The sequence below is a fragment of the Dendrobates tinctorius genome, unplaced genomic scaffold (assembly GCF_039654945.1).
Source record: "Dendrobates tinctorius isolate UK_male_01 unplaced genomic scaffold, ASM3965494v1 ptg000015l, whole genome shotgun sequence".
Taxonomy (NCBI): domain Eukaryota; kingdom Metazoa; phylum Chordata; class Amphibia; order Anura; family Dendrobatidae; genus Dendrobates; species Dendrobates tinctorius.
This window is the reverse complement of record NW_027361683.1, coordinates 28,199,880-28,218,495: the sequence shown is the minus strand read 5'-3', so window position 1 is coordinate 28,218,495 and position 18,616 is coordinate 28,199,880. Positions and strand designations below refer to the sequence as shown.

Sequence of the window (18,616 nt, the reverse complement as noted above, 5' to 3'; positions counted from 1 at the left end):
GGGGGTCCAGGTTACCTGGCGGGGGAGGTTCTTACGGGTCAGATCAGTGAGGGACTTGGCTACACTGCTGTAATTGGGGACAAATTTCCTATAATACACTGCTGTCCCTAGAAACGCCATGACCTGGGTTTCAGTGCGTGGGGTGGGCAATTTGGATATGGCCTCAATCTTGGCTGGTTCTGGTCGCTGTTTCCCACTTCCCACCCAATGTCCTAAATACTTAACCTCTGGTTTGCCCACGTGACACTTGCTGGGGTTCAAGGTGATTCCGGCCTTGTGGATCCTGTCCAATACGGTCTCTAGGTGATTTAGATGCTCATCCCATGTCGCGCTGTACATGGCAATGTCATCCAGATAGGCACAAGCATAGTCCTGGAGACCATCCATAAGCCAGTCAGCCAGCCTCTGGAAGGGCGCAGGGGCATTCTTCATCCCGAATGGCATAACTCGAAACTGGAATAAGCCAAACGGGGTGACAAATGCAGACTTGGGAATAGCGTCAGGACTTAGGGGGATCTGCCAATAGCCTTTGCATAGATCGATGGTGGTCAAATACTTTGCCCCCGCCAGCTGGTCTAACAACTTATCCACACGCGGCATGGGATACGCATCCGTCACCGTTTTCTCATTTAGCTTGTGATAGTCTACACAAAACCGGGTAGTCCCATCCTTCTTGGGCACTAACACTACGTGGGATGCCCAGGGACTATCTGACTCTTCAATGACCCCTAAACGCAACATCTCTTGTATCTCTTGTCGCATCCCTTCTCGTACAGACTCAGGGACGCGGAAGGGGGGTTGTCTCAGGGGGGTCTGATCCTGGGTCTCAACCTTGTGTTGTGCCAGGCGGGTGTACCCCGGTCTCTCTGAAAACATCCTCTGTCGCTGCCTCAACAACGCCTCCGCCTGCTGTCTCTCCCGGGGCCCTAGGTTTTCTCCCAAGTGTACCTGGTCCCATGTTTTAGATGGAGTCCTCTCCCCTAAGACATTAGGCAAGGGGAGTCCTTCTAAATCCTCTGCTTCAGGTGCACCGATGGCCACTACCTCTTCAGGGCGCTCCCGGTAGGGCTTCAGCATATTCAGGTGGAACATGCGGATAACCCTGGGGTCGTCACAATCGGCGACATTGTAGGTGGTGTCGGCTATTTTCTCCACTACCTGGTAGGGCCCTTGCCATGCAGCTTTGAACTTGTTCTGCCTAGTTGGTTCTAACACCAGGACCTTCTGTCCTATCTCAAAGGTGCGCTCTCTGGCCCTCTGATCGTACCATACGCGCTGGCGCCATTGGGCCGCCTGCATATTCCCACGTACAGCCTGAGTCAGCTCCTGTAGGCGGTCCCGGAATTCCAGCACATAGGGCACAATAGTCAAGAGTCATTGGCCGTCTGTCCCGAAGCCATTCTTGTGTCTTGGGATTTAGTCCAGTAAAGAATCGCTCTAACAAGAAGAGCTGGATGATGTCCTCCTTAGTGGTTGCTTGGCTCCCTTGTACCCACTGTAGCAGTGACCGCCGTAGTTTACAGGCCCATTCAGCGTGGGTATCTGTTACCAGTTTTATAAGTCCGTGGAACTTTTGGTGGTATGCCTCTGGTGTCAGCGCATACCGGACCAAGATCACTTCTTTGACCCGCTCATAGTCCATACAGTTCTCATCAAGTACCGTGTAATAGGCATCCGCTGCCCGGCCTGTCAGCTTGCTGGCCAGAACCTGAACCCAATCCTCTGGCTTCACTTGATGAAGGGCACACTGCCGCTCAAAATCCTGCAGAAAGCCATTAATGTCTTCCTCTGTCTCCCCCAGCTGTCAGAAGGCATTATACTGGATTTTTTTGTGGCTTACTGCTGACGGTACCTGGCCGGAGGCCAGAGCTCCCCCTGCTCGCTGACTCTCCTCGCTCCGCTCTGCCATCTCCTTCTTGGCTAGCTCTATCTTGGCTAGCTCTACTTTGGTCCGCTCTGCCATCTCCATCTTGGCTAGCTCTATCCTGGTCCGCTCTGCCATCTTTTCCTTCAGATCAGTAGGCACATCAGCCATCACCTCTCGTACGATCTCTACTGCAGGGTTTGGGCCATAGAATGCCTGTCTGCTCTTTACCTCCCTCTGGAATTCAGTCTCTTCCACGTTCACATTGGGGGCGCTGCACTGTCGTGTTCCATGATGGCTGCTATCAAATCTGCTTTTGTTTCTGGCGATTAATCGTCGAGCTTCCACAAGGTCTTTTAATGTATTCCTCTTTAACTTCTGGTAGTTATTTTCCATTCAGTCCTTTACTCCTATAGACGGGATATCATATCCCGCTGTCTTCCACCAGTGTAACGGGGTCTTCTGGGCTGTAATACCTCTTACATTACCACCTCGTGTTTCAGGAGGTCCACTCTGCTTTTCCTCGTTTCTGAATGAAGAGTGCTGGCTCGAAAGGCTTTGTAACATGGGAACATATAAAAGACACTGCTACTTCATATATTTCCAGTATGACAACATTTTACTCATCGGTCTTAGAATATATATACATACAGAGGGCAGGACAATCAATGTGTGTTGTGCCAGTAGATAACAGGTTCCAGTTAAGACGCCAGACATACATTACAATAGCCGTGGGATTTACAAAGGTGGGGGGAGATCAGAAGTGGGAACTCTTGGTTACCTCTGCCCAGGGGGTCGCAGCCGGTTGGTTGCTGCATTAAGGGCATACAACTCTTATTCAGTGTCCCGGGCGGGGTTCTGTAACATTCACAAAATAGATGGCATTATGAGAAAATAAAGTTATGTGGCAATACTGAAGCCATATCTCAAGACATCAGCCAGGAAGTTAAAGCTTGGGCGGAAATGGGTCTTCCAAATGGATAATGACCTGAAGTATACTGCCAAAGTGATAACAAAGTGGCTTAAGGATAAAAAAAAAGCCAATGAGTGGCCATCACAAAGACCTGATCTCAATCCAAATGAAAATTTATGGGCAAAGCTGAAAAGGCAGGTGTGAGCAAGGCAACCTACAAACTTGGATCAGTTACACCAGTTTTGTCAGGAGGAATGGCCCAGATTCCGAACAACTATTGCGAGAAGCTTGTGGAAGGATATCCGAAATGTTTGACCCAAGTCATTCCGTTAAAGGGCAATGGTACCAAATACTAATGAAATGACTTTCAGTAAGTAATAAAAATGCCTTAAAACATTTTTTCTCTCACATTATTCTGGCATTTGGCAAATATTACTAATTATGGTAATCCTAATTGACCTAAAACTGGAAAGGTTTAATCTGATTTCATGTCAGCTAGTGAGAAAAACATGCATATGTGTCTTTTTATACAGTATAAGTAAACTTCTGGTTTCAACTATATATATATATATATATATATAAAACGCTGTAAGCGTCACTCTGTCGGAAGCCTTTATAGACTGCGCAAGCGCGACGCGCCTGCACAGTCTGGCTCCAGACAGTATGAGGAAACCAGCGGTGAGGAGTGTGTATGGCGCCGGAGATGGCGGTACCGTACACACTGCATACCGCCATCTCCGACGCCATACTTACATACTTACCTGAGCGGGAGGAGTGTTGCAGCAGCGCTTCTCTTCGGCCGGAGACCTGGCTAGTCATTGCTTGCGTTGAGAAACACGTGATGGTGTCTCCGCGGCTTGTGTTTTGCATGTTTTTGCATATTTCCCATAAGGGATGGGAGCATTGCTCTAGAATCACTGCGTTGAGAAACGTGATGGTGTCTCCGCAGTGTTGGATGTTGATCTCCATGAGTTCATTCATCCTCATTTTTCACAGTCTTTTACTAGGCATTGCTCCTACTAGCCAGTTTCCTACTCCACACTGATGAGGGGCAATACCCTGAAACAGCTGTCTGTGGATGGATACCATGTTTTGGCATAGGTGGTTTCCTTCATTGGAGACTGCCCTTCCCGTGGTTGTTCCTTCAGGGGGAAAGACCTGGCTAGTCATTGCTTGCGTTGAGAAACACGTGATGGTGTCTCCACAGCTTGTGTCTTCAGCAATATGGCGCCGGACAGCGCTATTGGCATGCGCGTACTCCAGCACCAGACTCCTCCCCTGGCCTCCAGAAGAACGTGGTGACAGCACTGGAGCACAGGAAAGAAGGGTGAGTAGAAATGGTTTTTTTTGCATGTGTGTAGCTTTAATAGGAATGAGGGGACCATGCCTTCCAGGATAGGGGAGGTGAGAGGACCATGCATACCAGGATAGGGGAGGTGACAGGACCATGCATACCAGGATTGGGGGATGAGGGGTACCATGCATACCAGGATAGGGGGGTGAGAGGACCATGCATACCAGGATTGGGGGATGAGGGGTACCATGCATACCAGGATTGGGGGATGAAGAGTACCATGCATACCAGGATTGGGGGATGAGGGGTACCATGCATACCAGGATTGGGGGATGAGGGGTACCATGCATACCAGGATTGGGGGATGAGGGGTACCATGCATACCAGGATAGGGGGTGAGGGGACCATACATACCAGGATTGGGGGATGAGAGGTATCATGCATACCAGGATTGGAGGATTCGGGGTACCATGCATACCAGGATTGGGGGATGAGGGGAACCATGCATACCAGTATAGGGGGTCATACATACCAGGATAGGGATGAGGGAGTACCATGCATACCAGGATTAGGGGATGAGGGGTACCATGCATACCAGGATTGGGGGATGAGGGGTACCATGCATACCAGGATTGGGGGTGAGGGGACCATGCATACCAGGATTGGGGGATGAGGGGTACCATGCATATCAGGATTGGGGGATGACAGGACCATGCATACCAGGATTGGGGGATGAGGGAGTACCATGCATACCAGGATTGGGGGATGAAGGGTACCATGCATACCAGGATAGGGGGGTGAAGGGTACCATGCATACCGGGATTGGGGGATGAGGGGTACCATGCATACCAGGATTGGGGGATGAGGGGTACCATGCATACCAGGATAGGGGGTGAGGGGACCATACATACCAGGATTGGGGGATGAGGGCTACCATGCATACCAGGATTGGAGGATTAGGGGTACCATGCATACCAGGATTGGGGGATGAGGGGTACCATGCATACTAGGATAGGGGGTCATACATACCAGGATAGGGATGAGGGAGTACCATGCATACCAGGATTAGGGGATGAGGGGTACCATGCATACCAGGATTGGGGGATGAGGGGTACCATCCATACCAGGATTGGGGGTGAGGGGACCATGCATACCAGGATAGGGGGGTGAGAGGACCATGCATACAAAGTTTGGTAGATGAGGGGTACCATGCATACCAGGATAGGGGGTGAGGGGACCATACATACCAGGATAGGGATGAGGGAGTACAATGCATACCAGGATAGGGGGTGAGGGGACCATGGATACCAAGATAGGGATGAGGGAGTACCATGCATACCAGGATTGGGGGGTGAGAGGACCATGTATACTCGGATAGGGGGTGAGGGGACTATGCACACCAGGATTGGGGGGTGAGGGGGCCATACATACCAGGATAGGGGGGGTGAGGGGACTATGCACACCACGAAAGGGGGGTGAGGGGACCATGCATACCACGAAAAGGGTGGTTAGGGGACCATGCATACCAGAATGGGGTGCTATGCATACCAGGATTGGGGGGTGAGGGGACCATGCATACCGGGATGAAGAATTGGATGCCATGCATACCAGGATTGAGGGGGTGAGAGGACCATGCATACCAGGATTGGGGGATGAGGGGTACCATGCATACCAGGATTGGGGGATGAAGGGTACCATGCATACCAGGATAGGGGGGTGAAGGGTACCATGCATACCGGGATTGGGGGATGAGGGGTACCATGCATACCAGGATAGGGGGTGAGGGGACCATACATACCAGGATTGGGGGATGAGGGCTACCATGCATACCAGGATTGGAGGATTAGGGGTACCATGCATACCAGGATTGGGGGATGAGGGGTACCATGCATACCAGGATAGGGGGTCATACATACCAGGATAGGGATGAGGGAGTACCATGCATACCAGGATTAGGGGATGAGGGGTACCATGCATACCAGGATTGGGGGATGAGGGGTACCATCCATACCAGGATTGGGGGTGAGGGGACCATGCATACCAGGATAGGGGGGTGAGAGGACCATGCATACAAAGTTTGGTAGATGAGGGGTACCATGCATACCAGGATTGGGGGATGAGGGGTACCATGCATACCAGGATGGGGGGTGAGGGGACCATACATACCAGGATAGGGATGAGGGAGTACAATGCATACCAGGATAGGGGGTGAGGGGACCATGGATACCAAGATAGGGATGAGGGAGTACCATGCATACCAGGATTGGGGGGTGAGAGGACCATGTATACCCGGATAGGGGGTGAGGGGACTATGCATACCAGGATAGGGGAGTGAGAGGACAGAGGACCATACATACCAGGATAGGGGGGTGAGAGGACCATGCACACCAGGATTGGGGGGTGAGGGGGCCATACATACCAGGATAGGGGGGTGAGGGGACTATGCATACCACGAAAGGGGGGTGAGGGGACCATGCATACCACGAAAAGGGTGGTTAGGGGACCATGCATACCCGGATGAAGAATGGGGTGCCATGCATACCAGGATTGGGGGGTGAGGGGACCATGCATACCGGGATGAAGAATTGGATGCCATGCATACCAGGATTGAGGGGGTGAGAGGACCATGCATACCAGGATTGGGGGATGAGGGGTACCATGCATACCAGGATTGGGGGATGAGGGGTACCATGCATACCAGGATAGGGATGAGGGAGTACCATGCATACCAGGATTGAGGGATGAAGGGTACCATGCATACCAGGATAGGGGGTGAGGGGACCATGCATACCAGGATAGGGATGAGGGTGTACCATGCATACCAGGATTGGGAGGTGAGAGGACCATGCATACCAGGATTGGGGGATGAGGGGTACCATGCATACCAGGATTGGGGGATGAGGGGTACCATGCATGCCAGGATAGGGGGTGAGGGGACCATACATACCAGGATTGGGGGATGAGGGGTACCATGCATACCAGGATTGGGGGATGAGGGGTACCATGCATACCAGGATAGGGGGATGAGGGGTACCATGCATACCAGGATTGGGGGATGATGGGTACCATGCATACCAGGATAGGGGGTGAGGGGACCATGCATACCAGGATAGGGATGAGGGAGTACCATGCATACCAGGATTGGGGGGTTAGAGGACCATGCATACCAGGATTGGGGGATGAGCGGTACCATGCGTACCAGGATTGGGGGATGAGAGGACTATGCATACCAGGATAGGGGGTGAGGGGACCATCCATACCAGGATAGGGGGTGAGGGGGCCATGCATACCAGGATTGGGAGTGAGGGGACCATGCATACAAGGATAGGGGGTGAGGACTATGCATACCAGGATAGGGATGAGGGAGTACCATGCATACCAGGATTGAGGGGTGAGGGGACCATGCCTACCAGGATGAAGAATGGGTTGCCATGCATACCAGGATTGGGGGGGGTGAGGATACCATGCATACCAGGATAGAAATGAGGGGTGCCATGTGTACCAGGATAGGAGGGTGGCAGCACATACCAGGATGCGAGACCATATACCAATTAAAATGCTCGCCACCCGGGCGTAGAACAGGTTCATAGCTAGTATATACAGTATATATATATATATAAATATATATATTTGTGTTTGTGTCTCACTATCATGTCACTGCTTGATAATTTCTTCAAGTGGGAAGCACCCATGCGTGAATAAAACTTCTAATTTTTCAGTAGTACTTGCTGAGTACGGCTTCCAGTTTGCTTATTTTGTATTTCCAGAGGACTTCTTTTGTCTTCTACCATACGATGGATTACACCACTGACTGAAGACTCTGCTGCTAATTTTATTTACTAGATAGATAGATAGATAGATAGATAGATAGATAGATAGATAGATAGATAGATAGATAGATATGGCAAGGACTAGGAGCACATGTTGGAATGTACTGTTTCAATAAAGTTGTTTGCTCCAACAGATTCATGTATGATGTTGTGATGGTTAATTATACGAGTTGTGAAGTAGGATGTTTTTCAAATTGCATTTCATAGTTCACTGGCTTTATGCAAAAGAAAACTTGTTTATGCGGTCAGTTCATACAAGGACAAAGCTTACTAACAGTGATTCTTCAGTAGGAAAACATTCTATTTAAGTAAACTAATAGGGAGCTGACAACTTTTGTTTTTGCGCTCTTGTTTTTTCCTCAACTTATTCCAAGAAGCATAACTTTTTTATGTTTCTGTTGACACAGCCATATGTGAGCTTGCATTTTTCAAGAGGAGTTGTAGTTTTGAAGGAAACCATTAATTTTACCGTACGGTAAACTGAGAAATGTGACATGTGACAAAACAATTCTGCCATTTTGTTTTGGGTTTAGTTTTTACAGCTTTCTGTCACAGGGCTAATGTGACAGAGAGGGGCCAGAAGTCTGCGGTATCTGGTTTCCCGCACTTCTGCACTGGTTAGAAGTACTTCACCATCATATTAAACAGTGTAGGTTTTTTCCTGGCTAGCAGTGCAAGGGTTAATCTATTCAGTTGAAGCTCTTAGGCTACTTTCACACATCAGGTTTTCGGCGTCAGGCGCGATCCGGCATCATGCCGGAATGCCGGATCCGGCAAATGTTTAGTAAAACCGGATGTGACGGATCCGGTTTTCTGCCGGATCCGTCTTTTTCTTGACAGACAAAACCGGATCCGTCTCATCCGGTTCATCCGTTTTTCTATCCGTTTTTCGACGGATTACGCCGGATCCGGTTTTTAAAATTGACCCTTGTGGCCTTCCGAACGGGATTGGCTACTGGAAAACTATATATAGAGTGTTCCTACAGCCCTTCTTTGACAGGTTGTCGAGGAGAAAGTGCAGGTTGGAGAGAAGAGCAAGTTACTGGCGAAGATGGATGTTGTCATTGGAAATATTTTGAAGAATTTGGCGGATTTTATAGCGGAGGCGAATCGTTTGAGGGTGATTGTTCTGGAGAAGGAGAGAGCGAGACAGCAGCGCATCAGGCATCGTAGACGACGTTTGTGGATCCACCCCATCACAGCCAAGAGAATGACGCGTGGGGTCTATTCTACACTCTGCATGGACCTTCGACGAAACCCGGATAAATTTTTTGGATATGTTAGGATGAAAATGGAGAATTTTGATTACTTGGTGGAGCGCATTGCACACCTCATAAGAAAAGCGGACACCTATTGCCTCTTCTCTGTTTCACCCGCAGAGCGTCTGATGGTGACTTTAAGGTAAGCCACATTTATTGGATGTGATCGCATCAGAGCACACTTTCACTGCAATCTTGTTGGTGGTAGTTTGTATCTCCAAGTGTTATAGCTCAGTTTTGGTATGTAATGCTGTGATTTAAAACTAATTTATGTTTTTTAATTCCCCACAGATTTCTTGCAACTGGAGAATCCCTTTTGTCACTGCATTTCCAGTACAGACTCGGGATTTCCACCATATCTGGAATTGTGAAGTACATATGCCGTGCACTGTGGGACTCCTTAGCTGAAGAGTTTTTACCAGAGCCCACAACAGAGAGGTGGATTGAAATTGCTGACAAGTTTCAACAGATATGTCAGTTTCCCAACTGCTTGGGCGCTGTGGACGGGAAACATATCCGCATTGTAAAGCCAGCTGGATCGGGATCGGAATATTTCAATTACAAGAAATATTTTTCAATTGTCCTCATGGCCATCGCTGACGCGGAATACAAATTTATTGCGGTTGATATTGGGGCCTATGGCAGCTCCAATGACTCTCAAATTTTTAAACTGTCTGCCATGGGGCGTAAACTGTATGGAAACACCTTCCAGTTCCCACCACCTAGACCGCTGCCGCAAACATCTGGTCCACCTATGCCATTTGTCTGTGTAGGGGATGAAGCCTTCCAGCTGTCAGAACACCTTTTGAAACCGTACTCTAGCAGAGGATTGACAAGACCAAAACGCATTTTTAATTACCGCCTCACAAGAGCAAGAAGAATGGTTGAATGTACCTTTGGTATTCTGACAGCCAAATGGCGGGTCCTATTGACTGCGATCAACCTCAAGACAGAAACTGTGGACGAGGTGATCAAAGCGTGCGTGGTACTCCACAATTTTGTTATCTGCAAGGAACCCATTTCCATTGAGGACACCTCTGAAGAAACCACCTTGCAAGATTACCATGACATTACCACTAGAAGTTCTGTGACGGTTTCAGTAATGAGGGACAATTTTGCACTATACTTTATGTCACCTCAAGGCAGAGTACACTGGCAGGATGACAGAGTGTGAAAGATTTGTGCCCTAACCAAACTTGTGTACCTTCTGTACCAACAGTATATACCTTTGCCAACCAAAGTTGGCTATCTTGTCATGGTCTCTATTTTTAGCTTTAGGCCACAGGTGTGTACCTGGTTGTGTTTTATGCAAAGTATTTCACCTTTTAACAAAAGTTGTGTACATTGTTAGGAAATCACCAACAATAAACACAACTTTTTAGGTGAAATACTTTGCTTCAAACACAACCAGGAACACAACTGTGGCAAAAAGCTAAAATTTACAAACAGTTATATACCTGGTTTTGAATACCTTTTTACCTTTGAAATACCCTGTATTTAACCTTTTTTTTAAACATAGTTCGCCGCAGAAAGAAATGACAGACAACCATTGTAAAACGATAATTTAACTTTTATTTAAAATATTTTTTTTTTTGTAAAATGTTTTTAAAGTGAAAAAAACTTTTTTAATAAATGTTTTAAACCAAATGACCATTTTTATTAAAAAACACACATTATAAATCTGTGTAGTGTGGGGTGGAAATACTGCTGGAGGGGCTGCGGGACACTTCGACACTGGGAGTGTGGAGAGAGGACTGGGATCGTGGTGGGGAAGGAACAGTTAGAGGTGATGGTGTGGAAAAAGCTACAGAATGGGTGGACATGTGGGAGGCAGAAGAGGTGGTGGGCGGTGGAGTGGAGGGTTGGGCAGGGACTGTAGGAGCAGATGATGTTGATGGAAAGTTGTATGGGGAAGGAGTTTGGTACGGGGAAGGAGTTTGGTACGGGGAAGGAGTTTGGTACGGGGCAGGTTGCTGGAAGTGGGGAGATGTCTGGTACTGGGGAGGTTGCTGGTACTGGGGAGGTTGCTGGTACTGGGGAGGTTGCTGGTATGTAATAGGAGGGGGAGGATGGAAAGTGGCTGGAGGGGGTGCAGATGTAATAGGAGGGGGAGGATGGAAAGTGGCTGGAGGGGGTGCAGATGTAATAGGAGGGGGAGGATGGAAAGTGGCTGGAGGGGGTGCAGGTGGAGGAACTACAGTGGTGGGAGGTGGAGGTTGGGAGGTAACCTGCTGTAGAGCACCGTGGCACGAATGCATTACATGCATCTGCTGGGTAGGAGATAGTGTTGCCATGCGCTCCACAACAGACCTGAAAAAGGTGTGGTTTGGCGAAGATCTTGCTTCTGAATGCATGGTTTGCAGAAGTGTCTTCACCTCCAGAATGCTGGAGTTGATCTGCTGAAAGCCTGCGGAGATTTGCTCTGACAAGACTTTTAGACAGTTCTGGAAAGATGCATTCAGATGCAAGAACTCTGGCGCATAACTCTTTTCCTGACCCCTCTGCCGCTGCCGCCCAGTACCCGCAGGTGTACTAGAGGTGGCAGGGGCAGAAGGGTGGGGTAAAGGGAAAGCGATCTCCTCACCAGCAGCTTCATGTAATGTAGGCGGCCACGATGCTCCTGTGCTGGTGCTGGTGGATGGGACAGATGGGTCGAATGTGTGGGAAGGCTGGGAAGGTGCAGATGTACCAGGGCGGTCGAAGTGTCCCTCGGTGCCGGTCTCCTCAGGGATCACCTCAGAAGGGTCCAATCGTGCAGGCTCCCGAGTGCTGCTCACCGTGCTGTGGAATAAAGAGAAAAAAAACCAATTAAAATAGTGACATGGTATGGCCCTGGCTGAAAAAAAAAAGTTACATGTAAACATTTTTTTGTCACATGTGGTGTGTAATATTTACCTTCTGGTGAGCATTGTCTCCCGGAGGAACGACAGGGCTCGTGCGTACTTGTACTTGCTCCTGCGTCCTCCAGATCCACTCGGGGCCCGCATCTCTTTATTGAACTCCTTCTTGAAACGATCCCTCACAGACCGCCACCGCTTCACAATTCTCTACCCTGAAACGAGAAAGGACAAAGTGGTTAGTATACAACATCAGTGTTTCCCAAACTCCAGTCCTCATGGTCCCCAGGGGTCATGTTTTCAGGATTTCCAAAGTAAATAGAAATCCTGAACACATGATCCGTGGGGACCACGAGGACTGGAGTTCGGAAACACTGGTTTAAATCAAGCAACCGGTACTGTATATACTTACTCTCTTTAATCTGGGCCCGAGCTTCGAGGTCCTCCCAGCGGTCCACAAGGAGCGAACAGATTTCCTCCCAGAGTCGTCGGGTAACGATCAGGTCAGCGTGGCGGCGGTCAGCCATATTCCAGAGCGGCTCCCTTTCTCTGACGAGATCGATGAGGCGGTCCACATCAATCCCTCCATCCTCACCGTCAGAGTCGGGAGCACGCTGTGAAGGCTGTTAAAGAAAAAGACAAAAATAACATAATTAGCCTCCACAAAAGAAATGAAATAAAAAGTGCAAAAAAAACAAAGCAAAAATATTTATACTTACACGCTGGTGACCGCCGCGTTGCTGTCGCCGACGACCCTGGGAGGCACTGCGAGGACCTCTTGGCCGAGCACCAGATTGGGAAGACTAGAGAAGAAAACAAAAAATGTTATGTCTTTGGATGTAGGCATTTGTTTGCTGTGTGTGGTCTGCAGAACATTGTTTTCTATGTGTTGTGTGTAGTGTGATGTTGTGTTTCTGCGTTTGATGCAAAAAACTTACCAATTGTGAGCCCACTCCAAGTGTCTGTCCACCCCTTCCTTCTTCTTCAGGGAGCTCCTCTTCATCTTGTGATTCCTGTTTTGAAATAAAAGGCAATGAATACACATATATTACAGAGATGATGGATTTTGGAAATAAAAACTTACCGTCAAACGCTGACGATGCGAGGGAGGGCTCCCAGAAGATGTGCTGTCTTCCTCATGGCCAGACTCCATGGCTGTGGGTGGTGTTTCTGCTGCTGCCATTGCTGCTGCTGCTGCATCTATTGGGCGGCTGTTGAATAAAGAGAAACAAAGGGCCAATGAATATCTTGATATTCCATAGCCCTAGTTTGGAGGAATGGGGGATTTGATAATTACCGTCTCTCATCTGCTGCTGGACTCCCCTCCCGTTGTTCAGCATGCTGCTCCATTTGGGGTGGTGCTGATGGTGCTGCTGCTGCAGATGTCTGCTGCCTTCTCCTGCTCCTGGTTCTTGGCTTGGGTGGCATGTTGGGTGTGGCTGAGGGTCCTATTGTCTTGCTTTTATATATGTCCTGTGGGCAGAGCTACTGAGCATGCTCAGACCAAAGAAACCGGATCCGGCCGCCGGATCCGGCTGTCGCCGGATCAGGCGCATTGCGGCGCTCATAGGCTTTCATTGTATGAAAAAGCCGGACATGCCGGATCCGGCGTGTCCGGCTTTTTCGCCGGAGACAAAAAACGTTACAGTAGCCGTTTTTTCCAGACGCCGGATCGCGTCACATTGCCGGATCCGGCGAAAATCGGATGAAACGCATGGCCATCCGGCTCGATCCGGCTCTAATGCAAGTCAATGGGGGGGAAACCGGATCCGGCATTGCATTTCGCCGGATCCGGTTTTAGTCAAAAGCGCCGGATCGCGCCTGACGCCAAAAACCTGATGTGTGAAAGAGGCCTTAGAGCGTTCCTGCTTAGACTGTCTCAGCTGTTCAGTGTTGGCTACTCCCCTCAGGTATATATGCTCGCATCTGGCACTTAGGGATTGCCGGCGTTAGTGTTTGGAGACTGTTCAGGAGATTGTTGCTTGGAGCTTTGTATGGGTGCACATCCTCATCCTCTCCTATTTGGTTTCTTTGTCCTTTAACTCCGCTGTGGCCTAATCTGTTGTTTAGTGTGAGTATTTTCTATAGCTGATATTTTCATTTATCCATGTCAGTCTTCCCTTGTCTTGTTAGTGTGTTCCTATACACTTCAGCTTACCACTACACTGGGTGGGTTAATGGATAGATCAGGGTAGATATAGGAGCATAGCAAGGCATGAGGACCCGGGGTCTTCACCTTTAGGAGTAAACCTGGGGGCAGGGAAAGACCAGGGCACCCTAGTTCTAGGGTCCTGGTTTGCAACTAAAGCCCCAAAACCTTCTTGACACATTCATCTTTAATTTGCTCTGATCGTAAGCGTGTCTGAAATCCCGCCATCGGTGACCCCATCTCGTGATTGTGGGTCAAAAATGGGTTGGCATGACAACCAGAGGTCTCTAGAAGACCTCGCCCGTGGTAGGCACTCATAGCAAGTGAGCATTTCTGCTACACACAGGCGATCTGATCATCACCTGTGTGCAGCACAGGCAATCAGATAACTGCAGCTTCTAGTCTCCCAGTGAGACTATTGAAGCATGCAAAAAGTAAAAAAAAAGTTTTTAAAAGTATAAAAAAATACAAAAATATAAAAGATCAAATAACCCCCCTTTCGCCCCATTCAAAATAAAACAATACAAAAATCAAATATACACATATCTGGTATCGTCGCATTAAGAATCGCCCGATCTATCAATATAAAAAAAGAATTAACCCGATCACTAAACAGCATATCGAGAAAAAAATTCAAAATGCCATAATTACATTTTTTTGGTCGCCACTACATTGCAATAAAATGCAATAACGGGTGATCCGAAGATTGCAAATGGTATCAATAAAAACATCAGCCCTAACCCAGCCCCAGATCACGAAAAATGGAGACTCTACATGTCTCGGAAAATGGTGCCATTTTTTTTTACCAAAGTTTTGATTTTTTTTTTCACCACTTAAATAAAAAGAACCTAGACATGTTTGGTGTGTACGAACTCATAATGACCTTGAGAATCATAATGGCAGGTCAGTTTTAGCATTTAGTGAACATGGTAAAAAAAAAACAACAACTGTGGAATTGCATTCTTTTTGCAATTTCTCGTTTTTCAGTACACGATATGTTAAAACCAATGGTGCTGTTCAAAAGTACAACTTGTCCCTCAAAAAACAAGGCCATTTTAGCCAAAAAATAAAAAAGTTATGGCTCTGTGAAGAAGGGGAGCAAAAACGAAAACACAAGAACAAAAATACCTCCGGTCATGAAGAGGTTAATATTTTAGTTGCTTGAAAATGCTTAAAGGGTTATTCCCAGAAAAGCAAGTTATTATCTATACAAAGGATAGAGAATAACTTTCTGATTTTGGGGGGTCTGACTGCTGACACCTCTAAGGATCCCGAGATCGGGGCTCTGGAACCTTGAGAATGAAGCTATGCAGCCCCATTCTGAATGGAGCAAAAGTGCACATACATGTCCTCCTCTTCATTCATTATATATTAGATTGACAAGTACAGTACCCAGCTTTTTTAAGCAGTTTCATAGACAGTGAATGGAATGTAGTCCATGCCTTGTTCTCCAATCAGATTGGGGCTACAGTGTCCCATTTTCGGTGTTCTAGAGCCCTCATCTTGTCATCCCTCGTGGTCCCAGCTTTCTACTTCACAGCATTCAGCAAGCTATCCTCTATTTCATGGCTAAGCAATAACTTGCATTTTGGGGGAATTTCTCCTTAAAGACAACCTGTCATCAGGATCATCCATGTAAAACTAAAGATATGGGCAGAATGGCTCTGTCATACTGGTTTTATACATACCTTTAGTGTAAAAATCTGTAGCCTGGTTTTCGTTAAATTATCATGATACATTTTGGTTTCCTCGATGCTTTGGGAAGTGACTTATGGGAGGGACTGTGGGTAGAGTTTTCAGCTCATCATTCTGCGCAGGTGCCACCTCTGGAGCCATTTTCGTGACAACTGTAGGAGGTTGATCTACCCATATTAAATCAGTATGACAGTGCCATTCTGCCGATACCTTCAGTTTAACATGGATAATCCTGATGACAGTGTCATAGTTGGTTCTGGTTGGAGTGTCTGGGGTTAATCCGGGAAGCCTCCCTTTGTCTTCTCTGAGGTTTTTTATAGCCTCTTTGTGGGGCCATGCTTTGTCGGTTAAACTTTTGCCCTCGGCTGAGTGTGTCGACCCCGGTGTGCCTGTGCCTTGTGCCTGTGTTCTGATTTGCTTGTATGGTTCTGACCCGGTTTAGTCCCTGTTGTGTTTTGGCCTTCTGATTCGGTACTGTTTATTTGCTTGTTCTGTTTTCTGACTTCTGCTCTGCCCCTGACTTTCCCTGTAAGCCTGCTCCCTTTGTACTGCGTTGCCATTCCCGGTTACTGACCTCGGCTTGTCTCAGACCTTTCTTAACCATCGCGCCCCGTCATTCCTTGGTGTCCGGTGGTCCCCTGCCTCCTCTTCTGCCCGGGGGTCTCAGTCGCATTTCCCTGTCTTCACAGGCAAAGCGTGCTAGGCCCCTCCTCCTTCCTCTCTGACCTGCAGTCACGTGCCGCAGGTCCTGTCAGCACACTCCACTCTCGGCGTGCTGTCTCTCCCAGCGCTGCTGCACCGTTTCCAGCCCTCTCAGCTTATGAACGGTGTGAGTGCTGCAGTGCCAAGTTGTAAGGGACTCTCGTCCGCAGCGGCCCGGACGATTTCATCTGCTATTGAGTGCTTGCCTGACGCTCACCCTGACAGACGGGTTCTCTATAACTTTGTACAACACTTTGGATTGAGTCATCATTTTCTGAGACCTATAGAGCTGTGTGAGGGCTGTTTTTTGTGTGACAATGTGTAGTTTTTATTGGTATCATTTTGAAGTACTTTGAATTACAACTTTTTTGGAGGATATGGTGAACAAAAAACAGTAATTCTGCTTTTTTTTTACTTTATGGAATTTACCTCAGGGATAAATCATTTTATATTTTAATAGATAAATCCTTTATAAATGTGTCGCTAACAAATGTGCTTTTTTCATTTATTGGTTTTTAAATTGGGAAAAAAGTGATTCAAACTTTTATATTTTTATAGTTTCCTTTTTAAAAACTTTTTTTTGCTTAATTTTCAATTCATCTTATAGTCAATTTAGGCCCAACCTTTTTGGGCCTAAATGCCACATTGTCAGATAGAACCAGCCCCATGGGTGACAATATTACCAAAGGATGCTCTTCTGAATCATTTACTGCATATTGAAATTATGTGACCCACATGTACCATAGGGCTCCAGGCTCCCACATATCAGAAAGGTAGAGATACCATGCATTTAGCTGTATCTACTGTAGTATATGCAAGAAGCTGAAACAGTTGAGGGTTTCCCTTCTCCCACAAACTGCAATAGATATAACAGCACTCATACATGGCCAATTCTTCACCTGGACTACTCCTTTCTGTGCTACAGGAGTGAGGATTCACCCATTCTGTCAAAATATAGCTAGCCTAGAAATGACTGAATACCAGCACACCATTCATAATTACCTGTCCCTACAAGTGCTACGCACCAGTTGTCTTCTCCATGACATAGAAAATACAGGTGGCCAGAGAAGATGGAGGGTATAGCAGATTGTGTACTCCTGCTTTAAGGGACGTTAAACTGCAATCATACTGTATGTTCATTTGTACTATATACTTCAATTATTATCTCCAATAAAGACAGGTCTGTGGCTGGTCTTCACAAGAGCACCAAAATGGTAGTGACTAGGACCGGCAGCAGGTCTTAAGATGCCATAACAATGAACATGTCATGGCCCGAAAGGACACCCCTACTAGTATTGGGCCACTGAAATGTCTCTGTCAGAGGTTTACAGCAGCATTTAAGTGGTTAAACAAATATGAAAAGGAAGCAAAAAAACATATCAATAATCTTCATTAGAGCAAATATCAGAAACAATAAGATAAAGCCAGATAAAAACGGGAATGTGGGACAAAAAAAGCCTTACAAACCCCAACGAGTGTTTCATGTCAGCTTCTTTGGGGTAGACGAAGAAGCTGACCACACCCTCCCAGTCTGCTGCAACTATCTTCATCTTTATTGGTATTTACTTTAGTTCTCCTCCTTTACCATTAACAGTTTGTACTTTACATGGTTTTTGATCATTGTACTGTGGTATTACCACTATATATTAGACCAATGATGGCTCTTTATTGGATTTTTCCTTAGCATTTCTGCCACTTTTTTTGGCAATATTATATTACAGCAGTTTCATGTGTGTTTTGCTTATTTCACCTCTGTATATTGACTTTTTTTGGCGTTTCATGTATTTATATCTCACTATGTTTTTTTGCCCCACGCTCCCATTTTTATCTGGTTTTATCTTATTGTTTCTGATTTGCTCTAATCTCGTAAAAATTATTGATATGGTTCTTTACTTCCTTTTCCTTTTCGGATTTGCTTTTTTGTTGGAAGGCCACTTATAGGATCAAAGCTAACACTTACTGCATCTCTTAGCGGTAGGCTTTAGCTGTGTAACACAACCAGCACCAGCCCTATGTGATGAGGACTTAGCTTGGGAGCCTGCTCTATACACCAACACCCTCTCCATAACGTAA

The 18,616-nt window shown here is 47.2% G+C and overlaps 1 protein-coding gene and 1 long non-coding RNA gene across 7 annotated transcripts in view; both read right to left on the bottom strand.

Moving 5' to 3' along the window:
* Nucleotides 1-18,616, bottom strand: part of DLGAP3 (DLG associated protein 3) — a 943,374-nt gene that overhangs the window by 175,901 nt on the left and 748,857 nt on the right. The window lies entirely within an intron of this gene.
* Nucleotides 12,727-14,877, bottom strand: LOC141075994 (uncharacterized). The gene is made up of 3 exons (XR_012227388.1): nt 13,082-14,877; nt 12,936-13,010; nt 12,727-12,800 (listed from the first exon to the last, which is right to left on the bottom strand). It is a non-coding gene; the product is annotated as an uncharacterized lncRNA (long non-coding RNA).